This window comes from Peromyscus eremicus, chromosome 20 (genome assembly GCF_949786415.1).
Source record: "Peromyscus eremicus chromosome 20, PerEre_H2_v1, whole genome shotgun sequence".
Lineage (NCBI taxonomy): Eukaryota > Metazoa > Chordata > Mammalia > Rodentia > Cricetidae > Peromyscus > Peromyscus eremicus.
Window position 1 is genome coordinate 25,710,334 of NC_081436.1, and position 12,587 is coordinate 25,722,920.

The 12,587-nt window shown below is 42.7% G+C and overlaps 1 protein-coding gene across 23 annotated transcripts in view; it reads left to right on the forward strand.

The window, feature by feature from the left end:
• Window positions 1-12,587, forward strand: part of Rbfox2 (RNA binding fox-1 homolog 2) — a 247,547-nt gene that overhangs the window by 128,797 nt on the left and 106,163 nt on the right. The window lies entirely within an intron of this gene.

Below are 12,587 nucleotides of genomic sequence, written 5' to 3' on the forward strand. Positions count from 1 at the left end.
CATTTACAGATATCCACTGACAGAGTAAATGTCAAGATTATTAAGACAGCTGAGATTGGAATGGAGAGGAGACTAGGAATCACCAGATGCTTCCTACAGATGAAGTGTTGGGTTAGCTATTCACAACTGTTACCTTCTTTTCTCTTCGCACAAGGAAGCAAGATTCAAACCTAGGCTGAGTATGGTGCCTGTATTCCCAGAACTCAGGAGGCAAGCTGGAGGCCAAAATAGGTCATGTGACAGAACTCTGTCTTTCAAAAAGATTCAAACCTTGCTGTAGTGCTTCAGAATTGAGTGAGCTTTAACTAGACTGTGATAGACAACATCCAGGATGCTGCTCCTGGTGATTGCACCTGCTCACATCCAGGCCCTTGTGCAGTTTCTTCCCTTAATGACTTTGTGGGACTAGAATATGACAGTAAATGTGGCTGTGGAGACCAGCTTTGCTCTCAAGAGCTCATCCTTCCCATTGCTTTCTCTTTGGGTCTGTCCTTTGGGGGAACAACTTGCTGTCTTCTCAGTAGCTCCATGGAATGACCCATGTGGCGAGGAGCTGATGATTAGGGCCAACAGCCAGGTGAATGAGCTTTAGTTAAGATGTGGTGCCAACACATGGATGGCAACCCTACGAGAAACAGACCCCAAGCCAGAAGCACCCCACTAACCCAGCTGGATTTCCTCTTAAGTGTGAGGGATGCTGTTGCTTTAAGCTGCTGTGTTTGAGAGGGGTTTATTACACAGAAGTAGGGAACTATGGGTTTTGGTAGCAGAAAAGGGGTGCTCTACAGCACAAGTCTAAAATACAGGCATGATTTGGAGACAGGGCAGTGAACTTTAAGGAGAAGGTTACTGTATCTTGAAGATTTCTAATTGAAGACTTTGAGGGGATTGCCATGAGGGCTAACAGGAATGAAATTGGGGATCCTTGCTGTGTAGTGGCAGAGAGTTTAGCAGTACTGTCATTTGTGGTTCTGTGCCTAGTAAGTTGGGAGATCTAGCTAAGAAGATGTCTAAGCAAAGTACTGAAGATGCCTGCTCGTTTTTACTGCTTATAAGTAAAGATAGTGGGATGAGATGAGGGAGGACTACTAAACACACAGGAGCCAGAATATGATGCTTTTGAAACTTCTGTGCCTTTCTGGACGATAAATGGTAATAATATTTAGGCATGTGTTCTTGGCCAATGACAGTTCAATGAGAAGATGGTTGTCTCACGGTTTCTATTGCTTTGAAGAGACACCATGACCATGGCAAATCTTATAAAAGAAAACATTTAATGGGGTGGCTTATAGTTTAGAGGTTTAGTCTATTAAGGCAGGACATGGTGGTGTACAGGCAGACATGGTGCTGGAGAGGGAGCTGTAAACCATACATCTTGACCCACAGTCAACAGGAAGAACTGAAACACTGGGCACGGCTTAAGCACATATGAGACTTCAAAGCCCACCTCCACATTGACACACTTCATCCAACAAGGTCACCCCTACTCCAACAAAGCCGCACCTCTCAGTAGTGCCACTCCCTGTGAGCTTTTGGGGGCCAGTTACATTCTAACTACCACACTGGTCCAAAGAGGAAGCCTAGGACTATGAAACCTTTCAACAAGGCTTCACACAGACCAAAGGCATTAGCAAGGGCTGATGGCCGTTATCACAGGAGCTGCCTTGCTATTTGTAGATGCAGCTTTTCTAGTTTGCTGAACACCAGTGCATCTGAGACAGGAAAGAAGAAGAAACTGTGTCCATGAGAAGAGGCGGTTGGACATCCCTTTATTTCTGAGAAAACTCTTTAGCTGTTAACACATGCCACCTTTCACAAAGATGGAATGACTCAGTGGTTGGAACTGAGAGTTCAGACAGTGGAGGTGAGAGTCAAGGAGAGCTGTTCCCCAGCCCTGAGACTGAACCAAGGACCAGAGGTTCCCTTGTGCCTGCCTGCCATTCACTGTCCCTTTCTCAAGAAAACATTTATCCATTGATGATTTCAGAGAACAGAGCCCAAGAGAGTGAGGTAGGAAGGTGCTGCAATCTGTGCCAGAACTCCACACTTGCTATTCAGTCACCATGGGGGTGGGAAGAAGAGAGGATTCCCTATGGTTTTCAGAGGACATGTGAGAAACTGAAACAGCAAGGAGAGGATCTCCTGCACACCACCATCAGTCAAGGCTCTCCCCTTTCTCGGAATCATTGACTTTTCTCTGTTGGGTCTCCCATCTGTGTGTAGTATGCATGTCACCTGTGGAAAAGTCACAGTCCTCCTGCCTTCTTCATTTCTGCCGGGTTCCCTTTGCCTTTGAAGCCAACGCAGTAGGGCTGTCCATGCCGGGTCTCCTTTCATCCCTCTTCACCCACACAGTCAGGTTTCTCTTACCATTGTATTATGGAAATGGCTCCTGTCAACATTGCCAGCAACCTGCCTGCCAAGGAATCTGTTGATCAGACCTCAGCTCTCATTTCTGTGTCCCATTTCCATCCCCACCCCCATGGTATAATTTGCTGGATGTTTGACTTCCCTCGATAGTTGTGAAGTTGATCATCATCAGTCTGAGGCTATAATACTCTTCTTTTAGTCAGCGGTTTCTCCATCCATGCTTTAGTGCACAGTTAAAAAGAAAGTATTTTTTAAATGTTTAGCATCTGAATCCAGTGGGCCCTTTAAATTTTTTATATTTTTCGGCCTTATGACTAATTTAGAAATAAAAATAAAAGGGCTAATGAAATAACAGATGGGTGTGATGGTACACACTTGTGGTCATAGCACTTGGGAGGCCAGGCTGGGAGAGTCACAAGTTTAGAGTCTGGACTGCAGAGCAAGACCCTTTGCGTCTCTCCCTCTGCCCCTCACAGAGCAAGTTGTGGGCTTTTTCTTGTGTATTTCATGTATATTGCCTCTACAGTGTTTACAAATCACACTTGAGGGCCCTGCCCCCATATTTCTGTTCTGGGGTGCTAGATGGAAATCAAGGCTTCATGTTCCCACCAGCTACATCTCCTGTCTTTATTCTGTGTTTTAACTCCCCTTTGCAACATTTCATGTTTTCTGTTTCTATTTTTTAGTTTCTGAGAGCTGCTGTTCTATATTCTTGCAGGCTCATTTCCTAGAGTGTGAGGACTTGTCTTGTTTGTGGTACTTGACTCACAGAAGCATTCACTGCATTAATGTCCACTGTATTGTAGAGTATCACATGGACTACCCTCTAGCCACTCTGCTGTAGCCGTGGTTCCTGGTCACCTTACCTCTTTGCCCTCCTTCAGTTTTGTAACAGTGTCAGGTCATCTTAGGTGTGTTTTGTTCTGTATTTATTTATGATGTATGCATGTGTGTATTTTAAAGATGGGGGTTTCACATAGACTAGGATGGCCTTGAATTCCTGATCCTCCTGTCTCCACCTTCTCAGTATCCGGGTTATAGGTGTGTTCTGCCATGACTAGTGGATGCAGTGCTGGGGATTAAACCTAGGGCTTCACACATGCCAGGCAAGCACTTTACTGAGCTACAGATGCAGCCCTTGCTTATTTCTTTCTTTCTTTTTTTTTTAAATAGCACTGGGAATTTAGGTCAGGGTCTTGCATATGCTAGACACGTGCTTGACCACTGCAGGATGTCAACTTCGGGGTTTTTTGGTTTTTGGGTTTTTTTTTGTTGTTGTTGTTTTTTGTTTTGTTTTTAACAGATTTTGGATCTGTTAATCTCACAATGAGGTTAAGTTGAGATCGTCAGTGGTATTCCATAGGACAAAAATTATTGAATCTCTTTGAAATCTATAGAATGTGCCTCATTTCTCATTTTTAATTTGTGAAGATGTATTAAAGCTGAACCTGGAAGATGGTGAGATGGCTCAGCAGTTAAGACCAGTTATTGCTCTTGCAGGAGAGGACACCCAGGTTCAATTCCCATCAGCTACCTGGTGGCGTACAACTGTCCATAATTCTAGTTCCAGAGGATCCGATGTCCTCTTAGGACTTCCACCAACACTAAGCACACATGTGATGACATACATACATGTAGACAAAACACTCACAAATAAAATGAATAAATCTAATCCAAAAAACAAAAGCTGGATTTTGTTGTATTAGTGCCATCTGAAGCACATTTTCTGTTAAAAGCACAGCTAAAGCTAGTCCCAGTACTGGAACTGTCGCAGATTGTGTGGTGGCGGGTTGACTTGTTACATCAGCCTTTGCACTGCTTTCACTCTTTGTTCTGTTCCTGTTCTTCTGTAGGTCTTGAGCTGTGCAGATCTGAATCTGCCTAGTGTATGGTGCTTCACAGACATACATCATCCACATTTTGATTCCCTAGTTTCCTTTAGAAGTGTATGTACCTCAAAAGACAACTTTCTTTATATGGACCTGATAGTCTATTACCTGCCACTCAACACCTTATGTAGCCTTCTTACAACTTCTGATTCCAGACTTCAGGTGTGTTTCCAACAGTCCCTCTTTACAACTAATCCTATTCTTCTCATGCACAACTTACAGAGCATTTAAAGGCCGTAAAAAACCTTAATTAACATAGACATAGCATTAAAAAAAATGAGCTAATTTTATTGAAGAAAAATAGGTGTCTTTGTTATATAGCTGCAAAACATTTTTATTTCTTTGTAGCTAGAGTTTTCCTGCCTGGCCCACAGTCAGGACAAATCTCTGACACCCGCCAGTCCCACAGCCACTCAGACCCAACCAAGTAAACACAGAGACTTATGTTGGTTACAAACTGTATGGCCGTGGCAGGCTTCTTGCTAACTGTTCTTACAGCTTAAGTTAATCCATTTCCATAAATCTATACCTTGCCACATGGCTCGTGGCTTACCGGCATCTTCACATGCGGCTTGTCATGGTGGCGGCTGGCAGTGTCTCCCTCACCCAGCTTCCTGTTCTCTCAATTCTCCTCTCTGTTAGTCCCGCCTATACTTCCTGCCTGGCCACTGGCCAATCAGTGATTTATTTATTGACCAATCAGCAACACATTTGACATACAGACCATCCCACAGCATTTCTTATTTACAAACACTATTCAGAATGATAATGCAGTCTTTCTACGTTGTGCTTTTCAGTTCACAATGTGCATGTCTTCCTGCACCAGGGGCTTTCATCTTTACAGGGATCGAATGGTTAGCTCACACTCTCACAGGGTTCAAGGCATAGTTTCTTGGGCCTGTGCCACATCATGGCAGCTGGCATCTAAGGTAAGGAGAACGTCTTTACCTCATTGTAGATAGGAAGAAGAGAGAGGGAAAGAAGAAGGGGACAGGAGTAGTTACTCTAACAACCTGTTGTTGGAGTGACTTCCTTCTTCCAAGTAGGCCTGACCTCTCAAGTTTCCAGAACCTCTCAAAATAGCATCAGCATGAACCTGGGGACATTGCATATTCAAACTGTAACCCTACCACCACAGTTTACCAGACTGAACTATATGGGAGAGTTTTGTCCTATGAACATGATAAGGTGAGAGAAGACTGTTGTGTGCCTTCCTAAGGAAACTGACCTCAGTGTGTTTCATCCAGGTTGTTGATTCTTAACTTGAGAAAATCCATGTTAGGATATGCTCTAAAAAATCAGTTTTGAGCTGGGCATGATGGCTCATGTCTGTAATCTCAACACTTAGGAGCTGAGCCAAGAGGTTTACTATGAGTTTGTGGCTAGCTTGGACTACCTAGTAAGCTCTAGGCCAGCCTGAGCTACAGATGTGACCCTGTATCACAAAACAAACAACTCTCTGTACCCTTGAGATTTCACTCATAATCTACTATGTCCAAGGCCACTGAGTTTAGAATGCTGCTATCTGTGCGTCTTGTGAATCTTTCAGTAGTAATTGTGAAATGTCTACTTTTAAAATTTTATTCTCTTCACTGTTGTGGGTGAAGAGACACTGAATTTGTAAATGTTCAGAGAAAACTAAGCAACCTGTAAAAGACAGTCTACAGACTTGTTTATGCTCTTTTTGTGGCTTACAAAGCTTTGCGATGCAGTGAGAGAACAGGAGTGCCCTTTCCGAGTGGCTTGTCCACGGTTCCACCGTTCTTCAGTCATTGAGTGCTGTTGATCTATTATTTAGTCTTCACTGCAACACAGGTGAGAGTAACAACTAAAGACAGACAGAAAATCTGTCGTGTGTCGTCCCGTCCCTCCCTCTCTTTCCCCCCTCTCTCCTCCCTCTCCCCTCTCTCCTCTTTTGGAGACAAGGTTTCTCTGTGTAACTCTGCCTGTCCTGGAGCCCGCTCTGTAATCCAGGCTGGCCTCAAACTCACAGAGATAGGCCTGCCTTTGCTTCCCCAGTGCTGAGATTAAAGGCGTGCACCATCACAACCCAGCAAACAAAAATGTGAATGAGATTCCTAAAACCTCATAACAAGTATTGAATTTATAAAAGAATCTAAGGAATTTATATATATATATATATATATATATATATATATGTTAATCAAAGTAGAGTCAGGTTTTTAAAATATTTATTTTAGTTCTTGAGATTATAATATAATCACATTATTTCCTTCTTCCCTTGTCTCCCATTAAGCCCTTCCATATAACCTCCTTGCTCTCTTTCATTTCATGGCCTCTTTTTCTTTAATTGTTACATACACACTTATGTATGTGTTCGTTTCTGAACTAGAAACACCACCTGCTCGGTCCATATAATGTCCCTTTCCTTGTATGTGTGTACTGGACAGCCACGGTCCATATAATGTCCCTTTCCTTGTATGTGTGTACTGGACAGCCACGGTCCATATAATGTCCCTTTCCTTGTATGTGTGTACTGGACAGCCACAGTCCATATAATGTCCCTTTCCTTGTATGTGTGTACTGGACAGCCACTTGATGAGCTCTTCCCTGGGCGAGACCTCGGTTTTCCCATTCTCAGCATTCTTTCGTTGTCTGTAGTTCTCTGTCTAGACTAAAACAGAGTCAGGTTTTAGAATAACCTTTTCAGATTATTTTTGGGGTAGTTCTATTTAAGAAAAAAAAGTCATAAAATGTAAATCCTCACAAATAGAAGCCCCCAACTCCCATTCCCCTGGGGAAAAAAGAAAAACCTGTAGACTGATGGTACATTGAGATAGAGGACTAAATTCTGTCTGCATGCTGAGGCTCTTAAATGCATACCCCTTAGCCAGACCTCTCCTAGCTTACAGATAATGCTCACACGACATTTCCATATGTAATAGCTGCCTTAAACTTACCATTTCCAAAGCTGAACTTCTGATCTGTTTTTTTATTTTTAAATATTGTGTGTGTGTACACACATGCACATGCTTGTACTTGCCAGCCATAGTCCACGGGTGGAGGTCAGAGGGGGACTTCAGGAGTCAGTTCTGACCCCACCATGTGGGGACTAGGGATAGCATTCAGCAGGCTGCTTGGCAAGTGCTTTCACCACTGAGCCATCTCGTAGTCCCATGAACGGGTCTTTACTTGCCTTCTGCACCCTGACATGCCCATAGCTTTCCTCTTCTCAGATACTAACATCTCTCGGATTCTTACAGCTACAGAATACTGTAGTGACTGTGATCTGATCTTTTTCCCTTGTGCTAGTCCTGCTCAATAGCAACTCCCCAAGGCTTTACCTTTCAAAAGTAACGTAGGTCTGACCCTTTCACTAGGGCTACTATCTCTGTCCTGATTCAGGGGACCATCCTCCTTTGCCTGGGTTATTGTTCCTGCTCCTTGCTTGGTCTCCTCACCTCCAGCACTGAGTAATTCATCTAAAGCAGTCTTCTTAAAATCTAAATGTGATCATGCTCAGAATATGTATGTTACTCCGAGCAAAAGCACAGACCCTGCCAAGGTCTGGTGTGTGAATGACCCCTCGGTACCTCTGCTTTTCCATTCCTCCTTCTCCTCCCAGTCTCTCTTTTCTAGCTGCTTTGGTCTTGCTTCTTTCTCTGTGGCCTTGCCCTTTGTGTTCTTTCTTCTGCTTGTAGTGGTTTTTCTAGGTCCCTATACCTTACTTCCTTAGTGTTCTCAGATATCTGCACAAATAGGATCCTTTCAAAAAGCCTCTTTCAAGCCTTCAAACTCTCCATTACACTTAAATATCTTCTAAATACTGTAAAAATGTCTTGAAAGAACTCTCCCTCCCCCCTCCCCCCCAAAAAAACAAAACCCTACCTGTGTGTCCTATAGAGAGTTTTTATTTGTTTTTTTTTTTTTTTTGAGACAGGGTTTCTCTGTGTAGCCTTGGCTGTCCTGGAAAACTCTATGTAGACCAGGCTGGCCTAGAACTCAGAGATCTGTCTGCCTCTGCCTCCCTAGTGCTGAGATTAAAGGATGTGCCACCACCTCCCTAGCTTTGTCCTATTTTTATCTGGCTTTTTTACTGTTGTCTTCCCAATGTATATGTCAAATGGGTGCCAAATTCCTGACATTTCCTACTTGTGATCCTCTCTTTTACAAAGAGGTACTAAGTGGTGATGGAACACTCTTAGCCCTTGCCACCTGTCACTCTTCTATGAGCGTGTGTGTGTGTGTGTGTGTGTGTGTGTGTGTGTGTGTGTGTGTGTCTGTGTGATGGCCCTGGTGCTTCAGCAGAACACACCTGATTCTGGTGGGTGTACTGTTTGGATGATTTTTGACAAACCATTGTACTCTTGACTATAAAATCTAACAGCAGCTTTGAAGACAGACGTTTGTGGCAACAAAAAGCTCTCAAAGAATGCCTGGTGTGTAGGAGCTGTTGATACTGTGCTGGTTACCACGATTACTGCTGTTGTAGCCCCAGACCAGCTGTGTGGTGCCAGCTGTGCTCCCAAGCAGCAGGACTGAGCAGGCTCTTTGCCATCTGTTTTCTTCCCTTTAGGGATACCCTAGGTGTTTGGGTCCCCTTCCTCTGCCCCCTCCCCCACCTCTCTCATGCCTCCAGCATCTTTTTAGGTTCTCAGGTTCTTACTGTTTCTTCCCTCCACTCTATCCAGCAGCATTTAGTAAGGTTTACTCTTCCCTTCCCACTCTGTTCAGAATCTTCCTGGGTTTTTGTTTGTTTGTTTGGTTGGTTGGTTTTGTTTTTTTGCCTCCCATCTTTTTAAAAGTTCTGTGTGTAAAATTTCCTTATCAGTTGATTGTCTCTAATTGCATTTGTGTATATAAAAAAGGAAATATTGTAGGTGTTCAAACAAAGATAAAATTGATTTTTTATAGAGTGGAAAAATCCACAAGCAAACCCAACCTTAAAGGTTGTATCAGGCACCGAACCAGGCACTCCTGCTCCTTTCTCTTGTCTCCACACCTCCGCTTCCATGGCCAGTGATTAATTTAGTCTCCTACCACCCAACTTGGAACATGACAGGGGAATAATTTCCTATGTACCACATCAGCGTTGTTTGAAGCATCCTACTATTTTAGAGTCTTAGTTTCTATTGATATGGCTTAGTGGTCTCAAAGCCCCCTCTCCGCCCTTTATTGTATCAGTAGTTCTTGTGGCCCAGTCTGGAAATCTAGCCACCATTTAAAAACCTGTGTATGTATATGGGTGTGTGAATTTGTGTTGGTGGTGGTGGTTTTTTTCCCCAGTGATCAAATGTGATCAGTGTTCTAAACTTAAAAAACAAAACATGTTTTTAGAGTGTGATCTATTTTGTGAATTTCAGACATTCTGTAATAGAGGAAGTGACCTCCTTTTAGCATGCACTTGAAAGGGCTTAATTTTGAGAGCTTAACAGTCTTTTATTTATAAGGTGAGCTCCTCTGTTAACCTGTTGTTACAGTATTACAAGAACAGCATTCTTTTTGCTCCTTGGCATTTTAAACATTATTGATGCTTTACTTCTATATGTGCACCATGTTTGTGCCCATATGCCCTGGAACTGGAGTTTACAGATGGTTGTGAGCATCCATGTTAGTGCTAGGAACTAACCTAGGTCCTCTGGAGGAGCAGCCAGTGCTCTTAATTGCTGAGTGATTTCTCTAGCCCTCTGCTCCATTTCTTGATAGAATAATATTTTGGTGAGACCATATACTTTGATTTAATGGTAGTTTATAATTTTTCAGTAACACTTTCTTTTGAAATGCTAAAATTTGCTTCTTTTACATAAGTAGACAAATTTTAATTTATACCTTTTAAAAATTATATTAGAATTGAGCAGTAAAGCTCTGTTTAGTCATTTCCCTGTGTGTGTGACAGAATACCTGACACATTGAGGAGGGGTTTCTTTTGGCTCACTGTTGATGGGTAAAGTCCGTCGTGGAAGGGAATGGGAGGAGGAGAGGGAGGCAGCTGCCACATTCAATTCAGCAGTGGAGACGCTGACAGAGACAGTGCTCTAGTGCCCAGTTGACTTTGCCTTTTTATTCAGTCCTGGACGCCAGGTAGTGCTTCCCACAGTAAAAGTAGATATTTCCACCTCATTTAACCCAGTCCAGCAACTGCTTCGCAAATGTGTCCATAGATGTGTCTCCTAGAAATACACGTCTTCTACTTGTATTTCTGTTTCTCTAAACAAAATTTATTAGGAAGATTTCTGAAACTAATGAAAAGTTCAAAGGAAGAGGGGAGGAGGAGAGAGCATCTCATCCCTCTACTCATTCCTTACGCAGGAGCAGTTGGTGCATTGCTTGGGAACTAGGTAAAAGATAACATGACTTTTATACCTACCTCTACTTTGAACGAAGGTTCACTGAGTTTCTACTGTGCCTTTAAAGAATTTATGTGCAACTCTACCATCCTCCCACGTACGGATCTATAATCCCAGCACGTGGGGGGCAGAAAGACAGAGAAGACACAGATTTGAGGCTAGCCTGGGCTATGTAGCCAGTTCAAGGCTATTCTGGGTTATAACCAGAGCCCCGTCACAAATAGACACAGGTACATTGTCTAGAATTTTACTAAAAACTAAACCTGGTCAGTGGCTCTCTTATAACATTTTTATTCTCGTCAACAGGAAGAAAGGAGAAGGAAAAACAGAGTAAGGCCTATGTTTGTATTTTAAGTTAGAACTTAACCTTTTGAAAGCTTTTCCAGAAGACTTCAGGGCTTAATTGTCTTAGCCTGCTAGGACTAATGTAAAAAATTACCACAGACTGGTAACCCAATAGAAACTTGACCTCAGGAGATGAACCTATCAGCAAGGACTGCTTTATTCCAAAGTTTTCCTCTTGGTATATAGGCTTTTGCCATTTACCTTTTGACTCACATCCCTTTTTCATGTGTAATGTGGTTGGGGTCAAGAGGGAGACAGTTCTGGTGTCTTTTCTTACAAGGATACTAATAAAAATGGGACACCCCCCCCCCTTTCTACCACTTTAACCTCATTGCCTTCCTTAGTGGTCTCCTATCATAACTACCTGGGGGCTAAGGCCTCAACATGTGAATGGGCAGGCACGGAAGACATAGACAGCTCATGACACTTTAATTCACAAAGAAACAGAGTTTGTAGCCCAGTGTGGTGGTTAACAGGTTAAGCAGTACGTAAAAGATTTCATGTATCTTTCTGTTAAGCATATTAAAACCCCATAAACTTACTTTAAGTGCGTTACTTTTTAGTTGCTGTAGCACAAACTTGCTGAGTTTTCTTGTTTCTTACTGACTGCCCTTTGCTAAGCACATTTTCTCGCAGCATTGTTCCCAGATGTCCAGAGGTTGCTAGAGATGCTGTTGTTTATACATACTTTTACTATGTTTATACATACTTTTATTTTTCTGAGATTATAGTAGAATTACATCATTTCCCCCTTTTCTATCCCCAAACCCTCCCATATACCCCTCCTTGCTCTCTTTAAGTTTATGGCCTTTTATTTTCATTACTTGCTAAATACATATACACACATGGATATATGAGTGTGTCTATATAGTCTTACATACATAAATATATAACATAAATATATATTCCTAAATACATACAACAAGCTCAGTCTGTATAATGTTGCTTGTATGTTGTTAGGGCTGACCTTTGGTACTGGGTAGGTAACTGTGCTCTTCTCCAGGGAAGATGATTTCTCCTGCTTTCAGCGTTCCTTAGCTGCCTGGAGTGCTTTGTGTAGGGCTGAGGCCTTGGGAGCACTGCCCCACCACCACCCCATGGAACTTTTAGAAAAGAGCAGCCCAGATGAAGCTAGTTTGATATATCCATAAGGCTTGCTTCTCTCTGTGGAAGATCAGTCTTCCTTCAGTTTCTACTTTGACCAGCCTTTATTTCACTTTCACAATCTTGCTCCTACAGTTTCAGTTTTCCTATATTCCCATTACTGCATTTTGAGACTACTCTGGGTCTGAAGAATTATTCTCCTTCTGCTTGGACATTCGTAATTCCCTACTTTTTCCTTCTCCGATCTTCACATTTTTTATGTTTTCCTTCGCCTGGCTACCTGGTACATAGTACGTGGAGAAGCCCAGTTATATTTTGGAGTGTGGGCCTTGGAAACATGTTCGTTCACTGTCGAAGCTGTTTTTCATCCCTCCCTCCCTCCCTCCCCAGGTAATTAGCACAGATGAATATAGTGACCTTTTGGAGTCTCTTTCAAGGGCAGCAGCCAATGGTGCCAGCTTCCCCAAGGAGACTGTTGGATGGAAGCCAGCTCCATGAAGTAAGAATGAGAAGTGTGAACCCTTAGCATAAGCGATTTCAAAAGTATGGAAGCAATAAAGGATGCCTAGAA